Source organism: Penaeus vannamei, chromosome 11 (genome assembly GCF_042767895.1).
Source record: "Penaeus vannamei isolate JL-2024 chromosome 11, ASM4276789v1, whole genome shotgun sequence".
In the NCBI taxonomy this organism is placed as follows: Eukaryota; Metazoa; Arthropoda; class Malacostraca; order Decapoda; family Penaeidae; genus Penaeus; species Penaeus vannamei.
The window spans coordinates 9,838,679-9,860,508 of NC_091559.1; the positions used below are offsets into that span (position 1 = coordinate 9,838,679).

A 21,830-nucleotide genomic window follows, 5' to 3' on the forward strand; every position below is an offset into this window, starting at 1 on the left:
TGCTTGTGAAAGAGAGGGCGAGAGAAACGGAGAGAGGGTCAGAGAGGAGAGTGAGTACAGAGACAGAGAAAGGAAATGGTGGGGGGAGGGAGAAACAGATAGCGTCTGAAAGAGAGAAAAAGAGAGAGGGAAAGAAATAGACAGAAAGAGGGAGGGAAAGAGATAGAAAAAGTCACACACAGAGAGAAAGGGGTGGTGAGAAGGGAGAGTTTGTGTGGAAGAGTAAGGCGGGAGTTTGGGAGGAAAGAAGAGGGAGCGGGAGAGGGGGAGGGGGAAATAGAGAGTGATGGAGAAAGAAAGAAAGATAGATAGGGGGGGGAGGGTGAAGAGAGACATAAACAGAGAGGTATATAGAGAAAGAATCGCGAAAGTGAGAATGAGAGAGAAAGAGAGATAAAGAAGGATGGAAAGATATATAGACAGTCTGAGAGTGTGCTTGAGCGAGTGAGACAGAGAGATGGAAGGAGATGGAGAGACAGAAATAAAGATAGAAAAAAAGAAGAGGTGAGTGTGAGTAACAGAGAGAGGAGTGAGTGAGATAGTAATAGATAGAGAGAGAGGATGTGCGTGAGTAAGAGAGAGAGAGAGAGATTGAAAGTAAAAGTGAGAGAAAGAGAAAAGGAGAAAATAATTTTCGACGATAAGACTGCCCTCTCGCCTTTTCGTGTATTGAGTTCAACGAAAAGGTCCACGCCGAGGCTGATCTCTGGCGTGCATCCCTCGTGTGGGAAACTAGTGCTGGCTGTCTACGTGGGTGTGGGGATTGTGGGTACTTGAAATGCGATGTGGGAATGCGCACTGGGCATTTTGAATAGGATCTGACGTTAATTAGAATAAATTGTGGACACGGCCGTAGAAACAGGTAATATGCCTAACAAAAGAGGGCATACGAGCATCTTCTGTTCATTAAGTAACAACAGGCATCCTCTAACATCTCGGTGGCGCCAGACGTTCGGATGCCGCTCGGATGGTCATCCTCTGACGTGGAGGCTGCAATCCAGGTCACTGCAGCATCAACAGCTGTTTCAGTAAGACATGGAGAGTGAAAAGCTTCAAAAAGACAGTCAGATATTGTTTCCGCTCGGGATCGAACCGAGGACCTTGAGCGTGTGAAGCGCACGTGATAACCACTACACCACGGAATCGATAGTAATGATGGATGCTTCATTGTTTTATATTCTGTTGTAAATAGTGGTTGAAAGCGAGAGAGAGAGAGAGGAGGAGGAGGGAGAGACTGAGAGAATGATAACAATGATAAAAACAAAAACCGAATATATGAGTGATAAAGGATAAACGAAAGAGATAGTGTATTCACTATTTCAGATTTATTGTGTAAATATGAATAGGTATATATGAATATATATATATATATATATATATATATATATATATATATATATATATATATACAATTATGTGCTCATGTATATATATATATATATATATATATATATATATATATATACATATATATATATAAAATATATATATATATAATATATATATATATATATATATATATATATATATATATATATATATACACAATTATGTGCTCGTGTATATATATATATATATATATATATATATATATATATATATATATATATATATATATATATATATATATATATGTGTGTGTGTGTGTGTGTGTGTGTGTGTGTGTGTGTGTGTGTGTATGTGTGTGTGTGTGTGTGTAAATAAATATATATACATGCTTATATACAGATACACAAATATGCACACACACACACACATATGTACATACATAAATATATACACATATATGTTTGTGTGCGTGATATACATATGCCTATTTATACACTTATACACATATATAAATAACTATATATATGCATATCTATCTATCTATCTAGATATATATATGCTACATAGCGGAGGAAAAAAGTTATTCAACACCAATTTAAGTTCTTAAAACTAGTAAATAATGAATATATATGTAAATCAATATTGCAAGCATTGAATTAAAAGGATCAGCTTAGATACCTTTCAATGGAGAATGTCTTACACTTATGAGGAAACCCAAAAGGATTTTTTTTCTTTCTTTCTTTCTTTTTATAAAACTACAGCAATAACAAGGTAAAAAATCAGATATTGAAGGATGCAGATGCACTGCAGGGGAGCCGCCATTTTTTTTTTCTTGTTTTATTCTCCTTTTGGAAGATTTTTCATTTCGGTCCTCGCTGACATCCGGTGATCATTAAGCATCCTTGAAAAAAAGAATTTGATTGATTTTCTCTCTTAGGTCGAGGTTTTGCACAGGTGGTTAGGAATGACAGTTATTATCCGTTATTATCACAAAGATGTTGAAATTCTCGTTTGTCACGTTCGGTTCACACGCAAGATTCTCGGTTCGACCTCGAGAGGAAACGCTTGACAATTTTATAATCCCTTTCATTACTCTCTCCCTCTCTCCCTCCCTCCCTCCCTCCCTCTCTCTCTCTCTCTCTCTCTCTCTCTCTCTCTCTCTCTCTCTCTCTCTCTCTCTCTCTCTCTCTCTCTCTCTCTCTCTCTCTCTCTCTCATTGTCCAGTGATTGCATCAAAACATCAGAAAAAGGAATATTCATCATCTATATCGTTCATAATAATAACGTTGATGATGACGATAAAGATAAGAATATTAATAAGGATAATGATTATGGTAAAAAAAAAAAACTATATAAACACACTGTTGTTATATGAAAACTGTATAAAAAACAATGATAGTAACAATAATGATAATACTGATAATAATGATAATGATAATAATAATAATAATAATAATTGTAATAATGATTATAATTATGATAAATTTATAATAAAAATGATAGTAATAATGATAATAGAAATAGTAATGATAATGAGGATAACTATAATATTGATAATAATCATAATGATAATAATCACAATCCTAATGATAGTAATAATGATATTGATAGCAATAAAATTAACAACGATAATAATGATCCTCTGCGCTGCCCATCTCGGACCGCGAGAAGGGAAGTGTTGAAAAGTCTTCGTTAATAAAAGGAAAAAATAGATAAGAAAAAGAGAAAAGGGAAATCTCTCTTTAAATGCTTTTCTTCGCTCTCCCTCTCTCTTTCCTACCTTCCTTAACCCTTCCCCTTTTGATGGTTTTGCCCCTTTCTCATTTCTTAATTACATTCTTGATTTCCATTTTCTCTGTTGATTCTTTCGAATCTCTCTCAATTTTTAACCCCTTTGTTCATCATTTTTGTTTTGTTTTCTTTTCTTTTCCTTTTTGTCTTTCTGACATTTTCCCCTTATCATCTATTTGACATTTCTGTGAATTCCTCTTTCCCCGTTTCCCCATTTTCTCTAATTTCCTGCGTTGACCGATAATCTCTGAATTCTCGCTTCCTTTTCCTTTTCCTTTTCACATAGGCCTATGCTGTATAACTGTTTTTGTCTTGTTTTCTCCGTTATTTCCCCCCTCCTTCTCTGTCTATTAATACCTGGCTATAAATAGTTTTTCGTATTTTTTTCCCCAATCAGCCGCGATCAAATAGCATTCAAATTTCTTCAAATTTCATAATAATAAAAAATACAGCCTCCCCGAAGGTAAGAATCAAAGGCGTAAGAAACTATGATAAAGACAACAAAGTAAAATGCGCAAATAATGAAAGAGGAAAAGAAAAGACAAAGAAGAAATATGAAAAGAAAGTAACAAGGTTACATAAAAGGCCTATATGAAAATAATGAAAATAATGATAATTATAATAGTAATGATGAAAATAATGCCAATGATAATGATAATAATGATAACAATAGATAATGATTATACTGATAATGACCATGATGATAATAATAACAATGATGATTTTAATCATGATAATGATAATGATGATAAAGATAATAATGAAGAAATTAATTATGATACTAATAGCAACGATAGTAGTAATGATAATGATGATAATAATACTGATAAAAATGATAGTAATTATAATGATAATAAAAAGGATAGTAATAATAATGATAATGATGATATTCACAAGGATAATGATACTGATATTGAAAATGATTATGATAATAACAATAATAGCAATAATGAAAACAGTAATAATAGAGATAATAATGATAATAGAAATAATAATAACAATGGCTATGATAAAGATAATAATGTTGATAATGATAATGATGATTATATCTAATGGGGATAGAAATAATTGGCAATCATAATGATCCTAATAATAGAAAAAAATGATGATAATAATAACAGTAATAGGATAATAATATAAGCAATAATAATTATTATATGACAGTAACAATAGAATCATATTCAGAAAATTGAAAGTGAAAAAAGAAGGATGATTAAACAATAAACATGATGCTAATGGCAGAGAATCTAAAGAATAATGATTATGATGATTTCTGCTTTATAATTCCATCTGTCCCATATTACTTTAAGTTAGCAGGGTGGCGCAGTGGAAGCGCGCCGGGCTCATAACCCGGAGGACCGTGGATCGAAACTCTGCGTTTTATATTATTCTTTTTTCTTTAATAATATACTGTTAATGAATCAATGGTAAGGCTAAAAGATAAAACAAAGAAGATAAAAAGATGTATAAATAGATTAGAAAACAGAAAGAGAAAAATAGAGCAACTGGCATGATAATAATAATCATAACAATAATGATAATAATAATAATAAAAACAATGATATTAATAATGATGATAATTGTAGAAATGATAATGAAAATTATGATAATAATGATAATAATAGTAATAATGCTGATAATAATGATAGTAATACTAATGATAATAAAACAACAATGACCGTGATAACGGTAATAATAATAACGACAAAAATGATAATAAGTATGATAATAATAGTGATAATAATGGTAAAAGCAATAATAATAAAAATGATAATAGTAAAATGGGAAAGGTTAAGGGTCAACCCCCTTAACCTTTCTCATTTTACTAATCCCTGCTCTACTTCATCTGCTTCCTTCTCTTTCCTTCTCGATGCCATACTTTCCTGTAACTAATCTTTGACATCTAATAACCCCCCCCCCCACCTCTCCCCGGATTCTTCTCCTCCTTTTCCAACTGGCTTCCCTGTTTTCCTTGAACATTGCTCCTATTCCTTCCCCAGTGACAGATACACTGCAATTCACTCAATCGCCCTACTCCCTTACCCCCCCCCTTTCTACTAATCTCTGCTCTGGTTCACTTACTCCCTCTTTCCCTTTTCACTGCCATTCTATCCTCAAATGCTCTCTAATCTCTGACATCGAACACATTTTATCCTAATCTTTAATTCTCTTTTCCCTTTCCGACACAATACCTTATCATGGAGCTTTATGGCCTTTGGTGCCGAGCACATTTCTTTGTTTCAGGCATTAAGCATCAAAACGGATCTTTGCTTTCTGGACTTTTTGTTGCTGTCTTTGTTGTTGTTGTCATTAACATTATTACCATTATCATTTTTATTATCATTATTTTTATTAGTTACTATGCGTTATTATTATTATTATCATCGCCATCATCATTACTATCATTATCATTTTGTTGCCATTATCCTTATTACTATCATTATCATTATTACTATCATTGTCATTATTATCATTGTTATAATTTTGTTGCCATTATCGTTATTACTTTCAGAATAATCCGTTTTCAGCTCTGAGCATTTTTTCTCAAATTTTGGAAGATTCGAAAATCTACGATGAAGAACATTTTTTTTTTATTGTTTAAATTTAATTATCTCTGTTTCCTGGCTGGCTTTGTTTTCGATATGATTGTTGCGATTTTTGTCCTATATTCTATCCCATTTAATCTCCAGAAGTTGTATAGGCGCCTGAATAAATGAGGCACTGACAAGCCTTTCGTCCGAAGCGGTTGAAGTGCCATCGTCTCGGCACCATCGCCTTTGCCTTCGTGTCATCTCGAGCGAAAGCTTTTCTGGAAAATGACACGATTTTCCCGCTCATAGATTGAGACGATTCAGAGTTTGGCAATTCGTTGTATTGGTAATTACGCATTTGCTGTTCATTAAAAAGGATTTTAAAATATCACAAAAATACCCTGTTCTGAATTACTGGTTAAAAAGAGAGACACAGAGGGAGAGAGCGCGTGGAGAGAGAGAGAATAACATGGAAATAAAAACAAGAGAGAGAGGATACGGGGAGACACAGAGCCAGAGTGAAAGATGGAGAGAAAGAGAGCGGGGGAGGCTACCGAGAGAAAACAAAAAGCAAGAGAGAGAATGGCGTTTGCGTTGTAATGAAAGGGAATATAAAATTGTGAAATGTTTCCTCTCGAGGTCGAACCGAGAATCTTGCGTGTGTGAACCGAACATGACAAGTGTATACGTGTGTGTGTGTGTATGGATATATATGTATATATGTGTGTGTGTGTGTGTGTGTGTGTAGGTATATGCATGTATGTATAGTATAAGTATATATTTACATATATATATATATATATATATATATATATATATATATATATATATATATATATATATATATATATATATATATATATATATATATATATATATATATATATATATATTTATTTATTTATATATGTACAGACACACATGAATATATATTTAACCTATGTATATATACATACATATGCGAACACACACATACAAACACACACATATATAGGAGCAGACATTGTTGATATATATTTGTATATACATGTTTATGTTTACACGCATAAATCTTTAAAACTGTGGATACACTATTTCGTTCATTATCCTTTTTTCTCACATTCTCTTTTTTTTTCATTATTGTTATTATTTTGTTTCACTTTCTCTCTCAACCAATATTTACATCGGAATATTAAACAATGAACCATCCAAGAGTTCTAACGTTCCCGCGGTATAGTGGTTATCACGTGCGCTATACATGCGCAAGGTCCTCGGTTCGATCCCGAGCGGAAGCAACGAACACTGGTTTTTGAAGAATTTTTGTCTACATGTCTTCCTGAAACAGCTGGTGATGCTGCAGTGACCTGGATTGCAGCCTCCACGTCAGAGGATGACCCTCCGAGCGGCATCCGAACGTCTGGCGCCACCGAGATGTTAGAGGATGCCTGTTGCTTCTTAATGAACAGAAGATTGGTCGGATGCCCTATTTTGTTATGGATATTACCTATTTGCAGTGTCTGCGATTTAGTCTAATTAACGTCAATCACATTTAAAATGCCCAGTGTGCATTCCCATATTCGCATTTCAAGTGCTAAAGGTAAGTAGGCCTACATATGGTTATTTTAAGATTTAGGAAACCAAAAGTCTAGGCTGGATACTCTGCTTTTATTTTTATTTAGTTATCTATTTCTATTATTATTATTATTATTATTATTATTATTATTACTATTATTATTTTTTAATTATTACTATTATTTTTTTATAAAGCATATGTTTTAAATGTCTAGTTTCTTTTATGCCTTAGGAATTTCCATTGTCCACAATAGTGCATCGAAAGAAATAAAAATACAATTTATAATGGTTTGAATTACGTAGTTTGCATAATTGTTTCGCTGTAGTTAATACGTGATCCTCCTAAGATGCTAACCTTGTTCGTTTTAACCAGTATAAGGTGGGCGCCCTTGTTAGCGACACGCTACAGTGCTTTTGTCTTGCTGTCTGTGTAGCATCGTTTCATCTGTCTCTATTTATGTGTAAATACACCGAAACGAGGTATGCAAATATGATTTTTTAAAAGTGATTTATCTTATCTATATACTCTCATGCTTGCGGTATGAAAATGTCTCCCACTCGCGCAGTTAACCAAACATCTCTTCCCATATTATTAATACTATGACACAAAGGCAGCACTCAAGGCCACATCCGTCTCATAATCCACCATTTGAATCAATTTCCCAACTTACTGAATCAGAAAGTTAACGCACGTTGAACCAGAGGGAACACCGCTCGCAATTAGTGGCAGGTGTGTACAGGTGTTGAACAGCTTCTCGTGGATGGAGTGGATAGCAGTGGATCGTCAGGATGAACAAGAACAGCAAGAACGCGAAGGGAATGAGGAAGAGGAAGAAGGAAGTGAGAGAATGAGAGAGAGAGGGGGGGAGGAACAGTGAAGAAAGAGAGAGCGAGAGAAAGGGAGAGAGGGAAAGAAAGAGAGGAGAGATAGTACAGAGACAGAGAGAGAAAATGGTGGGGGGAGGGAAAGAAAGATAAATAAAAGAGAAAAAGAGAGTGGGAGAGAGATGAACAGAAAGAGGGAGGGAAAGAGATAGAAAAAGTCATACACAGAGAGAAAGGGGTGGTCAGAAGGGAGAGAGTGTTTGTGGAAGAGTAAGGCGGGAGTTTGGGAGGAAAGAAGAGGGAGAGAGTGAGGGGTTGGGTGAAATAGAGAGTGAGTGATGGAGAAAGAGAGAAAGATAGATAGGGGGAGGGTGAAGAGATATAAAAACAGAGAAGGGGTGAGTGTGAGTGACAGAGAGAGGAGGGAGTGAGATAGAAATAGATAGATAGATAGAGAGGATGTGTGTGAGTAAGAGAGTGAAAGTAAAAGTGAGAGAACGAGAAAAAAATAATTTTCGACTCTGATAATACGGCGAATAAATAAATATTACTGTATATCGCATTCCTCCACTGTACACAGAAAGGATAGTACGTCTCACATGATAAGACTGCTCTCTGGCTTTCTCGTGTTTTCAGTTCAACGAAAAGGTCCACGCCGAGGCTGATCTCTGGCGTGCATCCCTCGTGTGGGAAACTCGTGCTGGCTGTCTACGTGGGTGTGGGGATTGTGGGTACTTGAAATGCGGATGTGGGAATGCGCACTGGGCATTTTGAATAGGATCTGACGTTAATTAGACTAAATTGAGGACACAGCCGTAGAAATAGGTAATATGCCTAACAAAAGAGGGCATCCGACCAATCTTCTGTTCATTCAGTAGCAACAGGCATCCTCTAACACCTCGGTGGCCTTGCGCGTGTGAAGCGCACGTGATGACCGCTACACCACGGGAACGATAGAAATGTGGGATGTTTCATTGTCTAATTTTGATATAATAATGGTTGAAAGAGAGAAAGAGGGAGAGAAAGACTGGTAGAGAATAATAACGAAAATAAAAAGGAAAACAAAGAGTGTCAGTAAAAAATAATAATAATTGCAGCTAAACATTAAACAAATAAACATTTATAGAGAACATCGTTTCCGTGTTATAGTGGTTATCACGTGCGCTTCACACGCGCAAGGTCCTCGGTTCGATCCCGAGCGGAAAATTACATTTTAAGGGTTTTTCACTTATATTAATGTTTATATTTTTATTCAAAGTGTTATCATTACTGTCATTATCACTAGCATTATCATTTCTATCTTATAAGTATCTTTATTGTTGTTTTATTGTTATTGTCATTATCATTACTTTTATCAATATTATCATCTTAATCATAATACATATTATTATATATATTTTTTGAAACCATTACTAAACATGTACATAGTTAGAACACTTGATATCAAATCCTCTTAAAGTTCCTTTATATACTATAGTCTCCGTGGTGCAGTGGATAGCACATTCGCTTCTTACGCGAAAGACTTGGGTTCAAATCCCAACTGAGACGAATGTGTATGTGTTAACACATACACATAGTTTTATATGATAAATGGACACACACACACACACACACACACACACACACACACACACACACACACACACACACACACACACACACACACACACACACACACATATAAATGCATACATACATATATACATATACATATATGTACATATATGTATATATTTATACATATACATATATAAATATAAATATGTACATGTATGTTTATATATGATAATAACAGTGATAATAACAATGAAAATAACAATGATACTAACAATGGTGATGATAATGATGACGGTAATAATAAAAACAGCAACGGTAATGACTATAACAATGATAACAAGAAAAATAAAGATAATTATAGAAATAGTAATAGTGATTTATGATGATGATAATGGTAATAATCCAAATAAAAACAAGAAAGGAAAGATAATTCATATTGCTCTAATCCATCGAATAAAAAGAGAATGCAACAGCATCTGAAATACTACGATATGCATCTTTAAAATGTCTGTACATCAATGTTTGTGAATATTTGAATTTGTTAATAAATCATAAAAATAATAATAATAACAATAATAATGATCATAATACTAATGATGATGATACGAATACTAATGATGAGGATAATGATAATAATGAATTTCTCGATGACTGGCGACAGGAGCGCGGGGAAAATGTTGGTCAAATTCATATTTACATTCCTACGAGGAGACAGACAGGCTAACATCTAACAAATAGGACAGTCATTTCCATTTCCAAAGTCTCTTGTTACAACGTGCAGGAGTAGGCCTATGTGATTTAGTTGAGTGGTGGAACGAATTCATATGTTCAGTAATAAAGTAAGGTTGCTCATGTGCTTACCTGCATATTTGTTTCATCATGGCTCGGTATAAGATTTTACACTTTTGTGAAATAGCTTCGAAAGAAATTCAGTTGTACCATATTTTAATTTATTTTTGAAGGATATTTGTTAGTATCTGACTTTTAATTCCGAAAGTTTCATGCATTCACATTTTCGACCCGAGCGTCCAAACCTGTTCCTGGCTTATCCACGATCTAGAAATTACCTTCATCACCCATTATTTTCACCATCACTGTCGCATCACCGTCGTCCCATAATCATCCTGGGTATCACGCGCGCTCACAAGCACACACATACTCGCGCGCGCTCACACACATTCACGCGCGCGCTCAGACGCACTCACACATACACACACGCTCACACATCACATATATGTTGCACATCTTACATAAAAGCTTTTCCCAATCCATTCTTATTGCCCCTCGTCACCGTGGCCGAGAGGGTAAGGGCGCCAGATTCGAAACCCGCGATCGCGAGTTCGAATCTGCAAAAGGGAGCCAAAAGTGCTCCCTCTGGTTGCAACCTCGCCCGGGGCTGAAAGACATGGAAAGCCCCGGGCACAAAAAATACAAGACGCCCGTCGGTTGCAATCAGTTTTTCCCTATTTTTATGTGCGTATGTGTTTGTTTGCGTGAATATTCCATTCTTTCCTATTTCAGCGTATATATGCGATAAAAAATAGAAAATAAATCGAATAACAAAAATGAATAGAAACTATCATTGGAAAATAAAGGCGAGTGAGAAAATTTTCATGTACAAAATTCGTCAAATTCCGATATATATGCGAAATAAAGAAAAATATAGAAACTTTGCAAAAACGGAAAATAAAGCGAATACAAGTGAAAAGAAAACGTGTTGAATGAGAAAATGGGTCGAAACTTTTTTTGCGTTCATTTGTGTGTATTTGTTATAAAAAGAGAAAGGGAGAGAGTGGACACGAAAAACATTCATCCCACAAAAAAAAATTTAATTACGAAAAACGACTTTCCTCAAACTCCGCCCCCCTTCTCTCCTCTCTTCTTCCCTTGCTAACACATTAGCACTTTCTATATCTCCCTCCCTCTCTTTCTCCTTCTCCCTCTCTCCCCCACCACTCTCTATTTTTCCTTACTCCTCTCACTCATTCTCTTTCTTTAGCAGCTATGGTCATTTTTACTGGCAGCAGTATTATCATCATAACCAATATCATGTAATCATTTTTTCACTATTATTGTAATTACAATTGTTTATTATCATGAATGTAATTATCTTTACCATCATTATTAGTATTAGTAGTGAATGTATTTGTGTGTGTGTGTGTGTGTATGTATCTGTGTGTGTGTGTGTGTGTGTGTGTGTGTGTGTGTGTGTGTGTGTGTGTGTGTTCAATTGCAAAACACATAGATCACTTAATCTCGTTTTCAGTTCAAAAGCAAATTGGCCACGAAAAATATTCATCCGACAAAAATCTGAATTACGAAAAATGACTTTTCTCTCCCTTTCCATTCCCCCCCCCCTCCCCCCCACGCTTTTTTCTCTCTCTTCATCCCTCGCTAGCGCACTATCTTTCTATATCTCGGTAACCTCTCTCTCCCTCTCTTTCTCTCCTTCTCCCCCTCTCCCCCATCTCTTTCTCTTTCTCATTCCTCTCACTCTCTTTCTTTCTTTAACTTGTATAGTTATCATTGCTGGCACCAGTATTACTATCAACTTAACCAATATCATGTCATCACGTTTATAACTATTATTGTAATTACCATTATTTATTATCATGAATGTAATTATATTCACCATCATTATTAGTATCAGTAGTGAACGTGCGTGCGTGTGTGTGTGTGTGTGTATGTGTCTGTGTGTGTGTGTGTGTGTGTGTGTGTGTGTGTGTGTGTGTGTGTGTGTGTGTGTGTGTGTGTGTGTGTGTGTGTGTGTGTGTGTGTGTGTGTGTGTGTGTGTGTGTGTGTGTGTGTGTGTGTGTGTGTGTGCATACATGTACGGTGAATTGCAAAACACAAACTCATACAACCATACATGAATAGACTAGCTCTCCTTGTGCATTAGACAACCAAAAGAATGTTTGTGTGTGTAAGCAAATTTAGATGTTGAAACAACATAAAAACTTTATGGTTGTGGTCTCCGTCGGGGATCGAACCCGAGTCAGTCGTGTTCGAGGCGACTACTGCACTACAGACACATAGGATAAATTTGAAATTTAGTTTTATTTGATTTGCATAGTGTTTATGTAGGTCTCTCTCTCTCTCTCTCTCTCTCTCTCTCTCTCTCTCTCTCTCTCTCTCTCTCTCTCTCTCTCTCTCTCTCTCTCTCTCTCTCTCTCAATGTTATCTATGCAATATATTTTTATGTTTTACTGATTAATAAATATAATTCTTAAATGCATTTTATTACCAGTTTAGCAATACGGCGTGTGCATTCTTAGAATTAGAATTAGAATTACCATGCGTAAAAGTTATTAAAAATTGGAAAATGATTAAAATAAAAATATATATTCTAATGTGAAGTGTTACAGTTATACTTCAGTCCCATCAATTTAGATAAAATTATCAACCTCGCCATATCCACTCTGTTCTTGGCTCCTGTAAAATACCCACTAATGATAGAATCAGGGTTGGGTGCCCCGCCCTCGTAAGGACTGTCTCTAAATTGCCATGACACGCGGAAAACAATACTGAAATTCTATTTTTGTTCAGGATAACTCTGCATTGGTAATGGTATGGAATACTTGCCTATTATTTTACATGGTGTCAAATGTTAATTAAGCTCGTTTCCCAGTTGCTTACTGCAGTTTTTTTCTTCGATAAGTACAAATGGCCCCCGCGCCTTCACAACTGACGTATTCGTCCTTCTCTCAGCTTATAAAATTTCTTTTCTAAATGTGAATTCTCCTGTGGCTCCAAATGCTCGCAGACAACACACACACACACACGCACACACACACAAACACACACACACACGCACACACACACACACACACACACACACACACACACACACATAAACACACAAACACAAAGTCTCACACTACTACTAATAATAATGATGGTAAAGATTATTACAGCATTGTTAATATATAATTGAAATTACAATAATTGTGATAAAAGTGATGGCATTATAATGATTATGATGATAATAATACTGCTGCCAGTAATAACAAGAAAGAAAGAGAATGAGTGAGAGGAGGGGGAGAAGAGAAGGAGAAAGAGAGGGGCAGAGAGGGAGGAGATGGGGGGGGGGGACTAATATATAAAGAGAAAGACAGAGAATGTGTTAGCGAGGGAAGGAGAGATAGAGGGGGGAAGGATGAAGAGAAAGGGGAGAGGCATGAAGAGGGAGAGAAAAGAGTGTAATATTCGTTATTTAAATATTAGTGGCATGGGAATTTTTCTCGGCTAATTTGCTGTCTTTCTCTACGTACATGTGAAAGTAAACAGAAAGCAAAACAGCGAAAAAAATATGCAGTGTGAGGTAAGAGGATAAAGGCAGATAAGCAACCAGAAATAAAGATGAAAATGAAGATTGTATAAGAAAGAGTAACACGGATTTGTGCATAATTATATTATTTGGTCTCCGTCGGGGATCGAACCCGAGTCTGTCCCTTTAGAGGAGACCGTGCTAACCACTGCACTACAGTGACATAGGGTAAGAGATGAATTTAGTTGTACTGTATTTGCATAATGTATGAATTCAATGTGTTTTTCGTATGTTACCCCCTCCTCTCTCTCTCTCTCTCTCTCAGACCTATCGATTTAAATAATGTTATAAACCTCCTCATAACTTCTCTGTTCTTGGTCCAATTTAAATATCTAATTATAACTAAATCAGGGCTTGGGTGCCCTCGTGAGACGCGGACAATACTCCAATTTCACATTTGTTCAGGATAACTCAGTATCAGCAATGAAATGGAAGACTTGCCTGACACTATTTTACATGGTGTCAAATGGTTGAGCCGTTTCCTGCTTGCTTTCTGCAGTTTTCTCTTCGATAAGTACAAATGGCCCCCGCGCCTTCACAGCTGACGCGATGACAACAAAGGTTGAGCGAGCCATGTGTGTATAAAAAATACTTAAATTACGTGATGATTTATTCCTTGAATGGTTCAGATTATTGTAATAGTTATTGTATATTACTGTCACAGTGGATTATCAAGATTAGGTCTATTAATAGGTAAATATTAGTTCCAAATAATACTACTAATGATGACAATGATAATTGCAATTATGATAAACAATGGTAATAACTAATAATGTTGATAAAAGTGATGACATGATATTAATGACAATGATGATAATAAAGATAGTCCAAAACATACTGCTGTCAGTAATAATTACCATAACAGAAAAAAATTAAAGTGAGAAAGAGAAAGAATAACAGAGAGAAGAAGAGGGAAGAGATAGAGCTGAAGGAAGAGACAGAGGGGTATTATTGAGAAATAAAGAAAAAGAAAGTGTGTTAGTGAAGGAAGGAGAGAGGGAGAGAGACAAAAGATAAAGAGATGGGGAAGAGGTGGAGAAGGAGAGAGAGAGAGATTCTAAAATAATATTAGAACCACTGCAGTAAGAATAAAGTGATAATGAAAATGAAAAGATGATTATGAAAGAATAGTTAAGGTAATGATAATGAGAATGGAAATAAGGCATAACCAATAAAATAGTGAGAGTAATGATAATAATGATAATGATAATTATTATGACATGATATTAATAATACTGCTGCCAGAAATAATAATTATATTAGTTTAAGAAAGTGAGTGAGAGGAGGGGGAGAAAAAGAAAAAATGGAGGAGAGGGAGGGAGAGGGGGTGTTACTGAGATATAGAAAGAGTGATAGTGTGATAGCAAGGGATGAAGAGAGAGACAAGGGGGAGAAAAGAGTCATTTTTCGTAATTCAATTTTTTGTGGGAATATTTTTCGTGGCCAATTTGCTTCTGAACTCTCTCCCTTTCTCTTTCTTTTAAACAAGACAAATCCCATATATGCACTTACAAGTAAGAGGATAAAGGCAGAGAAGCAACCTGAAAGAAGGAGGGAAATGTTGATGAGTGAGCAAAGTCTGTCGCTTTAAAAGGCGACCGTGCTAACCGCTGCTCGACGGAGACATACCATGTCGGTTAAATTTTGTTTTATTAGATTCGCATAGTGTTTATGTAGGTTATGCTACATATGTTGTGTGTGAATCTATGTGTTGTTTCTCTCTCTCTCTCTCTCGCTCTCTCTCAATCTAGTCTATGCAATCTATTATTATACGTTAATAATTTCATAATACAGTTCTTAAATAATATTTGTTATTACTGCAGAAATACGGAGTGTACAATCGTAGAATTACCTATGTCTACAATGAGTCAAAATTAATAGAAACTGGAAAATAATAGAAATAAAATTAATTTTTCCATGTGTTTATTATACGCCTATAATCACACATACTTCAGTCCCATCGATTTAGATAAAATTATCAACCTCGCCATATCCACTCTGTTCTTGGCTCCTGTAAAATACCCACTAATGATAAAATCAGGGTTGGGTGCCCCGCCCTCGTAAGGACTGTCTCTTAATTTGCCCTCATGACACGCGGGAAACGATACTGAAATTTTATTTTTGTTCAGGATAACTCTGCATCGGTAATGGTATGGAATACTCGCCTGACGCTTTTTTTCATGGTGCTAAACGTTAATTAAGTTTCCTCCTTGCTTCCTGCAGTTTTTTCTGTGATAAGTGCAAATGGCCCACTGCCTTCACAACTGACGCTGCATTCATCCTTCTCTCACCTGTATCAATTTTTTTTTTCTAAATGCGGTGTTCTGTGGCTATAAATGGTTGAAGCCAAGATTGTGATAAAGATAATTTAGGATTAAACATTCAAATTTGCTGCCAGTGTGTCAAATATTTAATGAATAACTTGTGGGCAAGGAGAAAGAACGAGAGCGAGATTTATATACACATAGACATAAGATTTAACAAAAACACGCACACACTTCTATGTATGTATGCACACACACATACACTTACATATACGCAAGCTAGCACGCACTCACATGTTCACGAGCTCGCGCAATGACCAATTCAAATAGACAAGTCGCCTCTTTCTTAGTGCTGTCGCGGTAGCTCAGTGGTTAGAGCACTTCCCTCAGAGGTAGAGGGTCCCGGGTTCGATACCCGTCCGCGGCAGTACAAATACACAGTCTCAAATACACTCTCACATACATTTACACTCACACTCACACATCTACGCTTAACACAACACCCACAACATGCCCGCGCCCCGACTGTTGGTCCAAACCCGATCCCGGGGCGAGAAAAGCGACACATCGCCCCGAGAATGTCAGGCGCAGGTGCCGTTGGTGCTCCGTTGGCCGCAGCGCCGCAACCGTCATCTCCGGTGTAGCTGGACATCCCAGCCTGAAGTGGATCCTGTACGCTGCCGGATACAGACGAACGCGTCGCGAACGCTGGCGGAGCATTAGGTTGTATACACCTTTTTTTGTTTAGGATAACCTTAGCATTGATATGAAATACTTGCCTGACATTATTATACATAGTGCCAAAGAGTAATTTAGATTATGACAATACTGCTGGTAGTAAAAACAACCATAGTTAAAGAACAAGAAAGAGTGCGAAAACAATACTGAAATTTTACATTCGTTCAAGATGATTCCGTATTGGTACTGGCATGGCATACTTGCCTGACACTATTTTACGTGCTGTCAAACGCTAACTAAGCCGCTTCCTCCTTGCTTACCGCAGTTTTTCTCCAATAAGCACAAATGGGTTCCGTGCCTTCACAACTAACGCTGCATCCGTCCTTCTCTCACCTTTACAAATTTCTTTTCTAAAAGTAAATTCTGTGGCTACAAATACACGCAGACGACAAGCGATTGTGATAATGATGATTTAGGATTAAACTTATTCAAATTTGCTGTGAGTTTTTCAATTGAAAACACACACATACGAGACACTTAATCTCGCGCTTATTCTCTCTTCTTGGCCACCAGATATTCTTCATTAAATATTTCAAACACTCGACGCATATCTGAATTATTTCAATCCTAAAAAAAATCTTTATAAATTTTGTTTATCTTCTCTGTGCGAATGTTAAATCACAGAACAATTTACTTTTAGAAAATAAATGTATAAACGTGAGAGAAGAACAGATGCGGAAATACAGGAAAAGAGAATGAAAAATAAGAAAAAATGGCATTAAGAATGAAAATGCAAATAATGATAGCTATCGGAATGACAATGACCAGAAGAGTGCGGTATATGAATGTGATAATGGCGAATTGAAAATCTTAAGAACTGTCCTGAAAACAGTTAGGTTGTGGTAGAATTTAACTCCATCTGAAGACATGTTAACACTTGACCAGAACTGATATTTATATTCTAATAGACCTTCTGATAATAAACTACCGTAACAATAAATAGGACTAATAATTGCAGTAGATCTGAATCATATAATGAGTATAATATAACACAATCGATGTATTTTATGTGTATACATGGCACCCTCTACCTTTGTCGTCATCGCGTCAGCTGTGAAGGCGCGGGGGCCATTTGTACTTATCGAAGAGAGAACTGCAGAAAGCAAGCAGGAAACGGCTCAGCCATTTGACACCATGTAAAATAGTGTCGGGCAAGTATTCCATTTCATTGCTGATACTGAGTTATCCTGAACAAATGTGAAATTGGAGTATTGTCCGCGTCTCACGAGGGCACCCAAGCCCTGATTTAGTTATAATTAGATATTTAAATTGGACCAAGAACAGAGAAGTTATGAAGTTTATAACATTATTTAAATCGATAGGTCTGAGAGAGAGAGAGAGAGAGAGAGAGAGAGAGAGAGAGAGACAGACAGACAGACAGACAGACAGACAGACAGAGACAGAGACAGAGAGAGAGGGTAACACAAGAAAACACACATGATTTCATACTATTCCTCTCTTTCCCTATGTCACTGTTGTGCAGTGGTTAGCACGGTCGCCTCTAAAGGGACAGACTCGGGTTCGATCCCCGACGGAGAACATGACATTAATTATGCACAAAACCGTGTTACTCAAAATTTCTTATAAAATCGTCATTTCTATCTTTATTTCTGGTTGCTTATCTGCCTTTATCCTCTTACATCACACTGCATATTTTTTCTCGCTTTTTTTGCTTTTCTGTTCACTTTCACATGTATGTTGAGAAAGACAGCAAATTAGCCGAGAACAATTTCCATGCCATTAATATTTAAATGACGAAAAATTACACTCTTTTCTCTCCCTCTCCATACCTCTCCCCTTTCTCTCCCTCTCCATCCTTCCCCCCTTTTTCTATATCTCCTTTCCTCGCTAACACATTCTCTTTCTCTTTATATATTAGTCCCCCCCATCTCCTCCCTCTCCCCCTCTCTTTCTCCCTCTCCCCCTCTCTTTCTCCCTCTCTCCCCCTCTCTTTCCCCTTCTCTTCTCCCCCTCCTCTCACTCATTCTCTTTCTTTCTTGTTATTACTGGCAGCAGTGTTATTATCATCATATCATTATAATATCACTTTTATCACCATTATTGTAATCACTATTCTATATTATCAGTGCTGTAATAATCATTACTAATATTAGTAGTGTGTGTGTGTGTGTGTGTGTGCGCGCGCATACATTGTGAATTGCAAAACGCATTTATATAGACCACTCAATCTCGCTCTCAGTCTTTCTCCTTGCCCACCGGATAGTCATGAAGTATCTTACACACTAGCAGCAAATTTTAGTTTAATCCTAAATCATCATCATCACAATCGCTCGTCTTGTCTGCGTGCATTTGAATCCACAGAATTTACTTTTAGAAAAGAAATTTACAAAGGTGAGAGAAGGACGGATGCGGCGTCAGCTGTGAAGGCGCGGGGCCATCTGTCCTCATCGAAGAAAACTGCGGTAAGCAAGGAGGAAGCGGCTTAATCAACGTTTAAACCATGTTGAATAGTTTCAGGCAAGTTTTCCATACCATTACCAATTATATGTTGAACAAATGTAAAATTTCCGTATTGCTTTCCGCATCTCATGAGGGCAATTTAGAGACAGTCCTTACGAGGGCGGGGCACCCAACCCTGATTTTATTATCTTAAAGGCGCCAAGAACAGAGTGGATATGGCGAGGTTGATAATTTTATGTAAATCGATGGGACTGAAGTTTGACTGTGATTATAGGCGTATGATAACACATCACATAAGAATATATATATATATATATATATATATATATATATATATATATATATATATATATATATATCATTTTAAATTTTTTATTAATTTTAACGCATGGTAAACATAGATAATTCTAAGAATGTACACACCGTATTGCTACAATAATAATAAAATGCACTATTTAAGAACTATTAGATCAGTAAAACATAAAAATAGATTGCATAGACTACACTGAGAGAGAGAGAGAGAGAGAGAGAGAGAGAGAGAGAGAGAGAGAGAGAGAGAGAGAGAGAGAGAGAGAGAAACATAACACATGAATTCACACAGCATATGTAACATAACCTACATAAATACTATGCAAATCTAATAAAATCAAATGTCAGGTATATTTTATGCATCTGTGCCGCCTTTAAAGCGACAGACTCGGGTTCATTCCACGACGGAGACAAAATTCTCACGGTTTTTATGCAACAAATTTGTTTTCATATCTAAATTTGCTTACACTCATCAACATTTCTTTTTGGTTGCTGATCTGCCATTATCCTCTTGCTTAAAAAGAGAGAGAGGGTGAGAGAGAGAGAGAGAGAGAGAGAGAGAGAGAGAGAGAGAGAGAGAGAGAGAGAGAGAGAGAGAGAGAGAGAGAGAGAGAGAGAGTTCAAAAGCAAATTGGCCACGAAAAATATTCATCCCCTTAAAATCTGAATTGCGAAAAACGACTCCTCTCCCTCTCCACCCCCATGTCTCTCTCTTCATCCCTAGCTAACACACTATCTCTTTTTCTCTATCTCAGTAACCCCCCTCTCCCTCTCCGTCTCTCTTTCCTTCTCCCCCTCTCCCCTATCTCTTTCTCTTTCTCCCCCCCTCCTCTCAATCACTCTTTCTTTGACTGGTATAGTTATTATTACTGTCATCAGTATTACTATCAACTTGATTAATATCATGGCATCACGTTTATAACCATTATTGTAATTACCATTGTTTATTCTCATGAATGTAATTATTTTTTCCATCATTATTAGTTTTAGTAGTAAATGGGTGTGTGTGAATTGCAAACCGCAAACTCATACAAACTTCCATGAATAGACATGCTCATAGACTCTATATCAGGCAATTATTCCCTATCATTACTGATGCGGAGTTATCCTGAAGAAATGTAAAATCGGATGATTGTTGTCCGGTCCCATGAGGGCACCTAAGCCCTGGTTTTGTTATTGCTGGTTATTTGAAATCACAAAGTAGTGAAGAGGTTTATAATATCTAAATCGATGAGATTATCGGCGTGCAATAAGGTATCAAATTAGAATAGACTATTAAATCAGTTTTTGAAAAGTTTTAAACCATGGTAATGACATTTTTTACTACCTTCAATCTGAGAATATACATACCGTGTTGCTACAAGGAAAATCAAACTATTAACGAACTGTATTTGTTTGGGAGATAGAGAGAGAGAGAGAGAGAGAGAGAGAGAGAGAGAGAGAATGTCAAAAGTCAAAAGTCAAAACATTTTATTCCATTAATTACAATGGTTATTCTTTACATAAATACATTCATATCTACAGTTGATTATTTAAAAGGTGTTCTTTTAATTTCGTTTTGAAATTACAAAAGCTATTAATGACTCTTATATTATCTGGTAACATGTTCCATAGCTTGGGTCCACGTATTTCCATTTGTCGTGCCCCTGTATCAGTCCTCGATCTCTTAACATGAAGAGAGTTTACTTGGCGTGTCACGACACCTGATGTGGTCCCTACAGTTTGCAAGGGCATTAACCACTGCGGATAATTCCCATGAATGAGCTTGTAGATGAATACACATGTATCATAACTGCATTTAGGTTGGACTTTTAACCAATTTAATTTTTGGATATGTGGGCTAATGTGATCAAGTTTACTGATATTACCTAATGCAACTCTTGCAGCAAAGTTTTGTAATTTTTGTACTTTTTGCATTTGGGTTTTGTTAGTCGAACCCCAAATATTTGAACAGTAGTTAATAATGCTTAGAACTAGAGTTTGCACAACCATGATTCTAGTTTCAGTAGTGATTTGATTTTTTATGTGATTAAGATATATTAGGGTGCCCATTACTTTCCTGTGTATCTTGTCAACGTGTTGTTCAAATGTCATGTATTTGTCTAAGTGTACTCCCAGATTATTCACTGAAGTGTTCGGCTTGATAGAGCAGCCTTCAAATTCTGTGGTCGTGTCATTGGGAATTTT

At 36.3% G+C, this 21,830-nt stretch overlaps 2 non-coding genes across 2 annotated transcripts; one reads left to right on the forward strand and one right to left on the reverse strand.

Moving 5' to 3' along the window:
• Window positions 1–1,072: 1,072 nt before the first annotated feature.
• TRNAV-CAC (transfer RNA valine (anticodon CAC)) lies at window positions 1,073–1,145 on the reverse strand. Its single transcript has one exon. It is a non-coding gene; the product is annotated as a tRNA-Val (tRNA).
• An 8,358-nt stretch (window positions 1,146–9,503) lies between these two features.
• TRNAK-CUU (transfer RNA lysine (anticodon CUU)) lies at window positions 9,504–9,575 on the forward strand. Its single transcript has one exon. It is a non-coding gene; the product is annotated as a tRNA-Lys (tRNA).
• Window positions 9,576–21,830: the final 12,255 nt, after the last annotated feature.